The 1,620-nt window shown below is 53.6% G+C and overlaps 1 protein-coding gene across 1 annotated transcript in view; it reads left to right on the top strand.

Moving 5' to 3' along the window:
- The first annotated feature begins 6 nt into the window (after positions 1–6).
- LOC102679376 (mediator of RNA polymerase II transcription subunit 15-like) overlaps positions 7–1,620 on the top strand; it is a 94,022-nt gene continuing 92,408 nt past the window's right edge. Inside the window, 1 exon segment of the mRNA XM_006616878.2 lies at positions 7–1,552. The gene's annotated coding sequence lies outside the window, so the exon portion shown is untranslated.

The following is a 1,620-nucleotide window of genomic DNA, read 5'->3' as shown; positions in this document are numbered from 1 at the left end:
GAGCGACGCTGCGTCGAGTTCGCTCCTGGGGGTCCCGTCGCGAACTTTTCTCCTTTCTCCTGAAACCGTTATCGCGTGCAACCAACACGCTTGTGCTCGCCACGGTTGCTATCAGCGATTCGACTTGGCGTTGCCGCGCGCCCTGCCGAGCCGTGGAAAGGAGGAGAGAAGAGGAAGAGGTTGTGCTCGGTTCGGTCGAGACGAGAAACGAGGCGTTGAATCGCGGGTCGCTCGGTTCGTTTCAGTGCACTGCGAACCGAAGTGAGTTGAAATTGATCGATACGGCTGGATACGATAGGAAGAGGTGCGATGTTGCTGGTGATTGGTGGTGATTGACGTGGAGGATCGCCAGGGTGGAAGGATATATCGTTTCGATGCACGTGGTCGGCGAGGAGGTTGGACACGAGGCGAAAGCTCTGAGCTAACCATCGGGATTCGAGGTTAGGAATTGGTACANTCGACGGTCGATCGACGCTCCGCCAAGAACGTCCTCGTGGGAAGGACGTCATCGTGGGTATCTACGTTCTAGGGGTTGCTACGGGCGCGGACATACGGGGAGGAGTGGGGTGCGAAACGGGGGCGAGGGAGGTGTTCGCCAACGACGAGAGCCAGGTCTAAAGTGAATCTCGGTTGGGCGGTTGGAAGGTTAACGTCCACGGTCTCGCGCGTGTGAGTGGCGTCGCGAGTGAGGAGAGAGAGGATCGTCGGAGTGTCACGAACCTGAGGGATGTCACGGTTCCTCGAGCTGTTTCCGCGTCAAGTGCGATATTAGAGCTGGAAAACATTGTCACGTGGATTTGCTCTCGAGACGCGATAAAACGGTCCAATTCTCTCCTATTTTTTTCCTTTCTTTCTCTCTCTCTCTCTTTCTCTCTCTCTCTTTCTCTCTCCGTTCCGTGTGCGTGCGTGAAACGGCAATTGGTGAGATCGTGTGGGAAGAACGATCGTGCGTCGATCCAAGCGCAGGGATAAACGACGCAGGATGAATGGATGGATCGGGGAGAAACGACGGTATAATTGGCCGGTGTATTTATAGATAACGAGGTGGTTGGATCGGCTAGCTTAATTAGCGGTCGATCGATGATAGGGATTTCGTGTTGGAAAGGTGTTGGAATTTGTTTCGGGAAGAGAAGAAAGAAGCGGATGCCGCTCGCCAAGTGATCGGAAAATCGTTGTCGCCAATCAATGAAAAGTCTTCCCTGTGTGTTTCAGTGAAATGAAAGCCGAGTTTTCCGACAGTTTCTCAGTGTTGAAAAAGTGCGAAAAACGAGGAGAAGGCATCGATAATCCCTGGCATCGGTGTGATCCCCCCTCCTCTCCCCCCAGTGAAATCGTCGTTCAGGTGTAAACATCCAACAGGTTCCACGATGAAACGACCGTTGAAACGCGTACGAGGATCGAGGCTGCCCTGCTGATTCGTCCCAACGTTTTGGATTATACACGCTATCCGTTGTTCGGCTTTAAATGTGGTGGATTCCCGCCCTACGTCGCTAGGGCGAGCACGTGAATCAACCCTCATAACGAAAATCGATCGCGTACGAAACGTGGCCTGGTAAGTTCCATGGGAGAGAGCATAAAGCCCCTCGTAATATTCCGGCGCAAAGTTTCGGCTTTCGCCCG

The sequence above is a fragment of the Apis dorsata genome, unplaced genomic scaffold (assembly GCF_000469605.1).
Source record: "Apis dorsata unplaced genomic scaffold, Apis dorsata 1.3 scaffold_285, whole genome shotgun sequence".
Classification (NCBI taxonomy): Eukaryota; Metazoa; Arthropoda; class Insecta; order Hymenoptera; family Apidae; genus Apis; species Apis dorsata.
The sequence above is the reverse complement of the archived record's forward strand: the minus strand, read 5'-3'. Positions and strand labels throughout refer to the sequence as shown.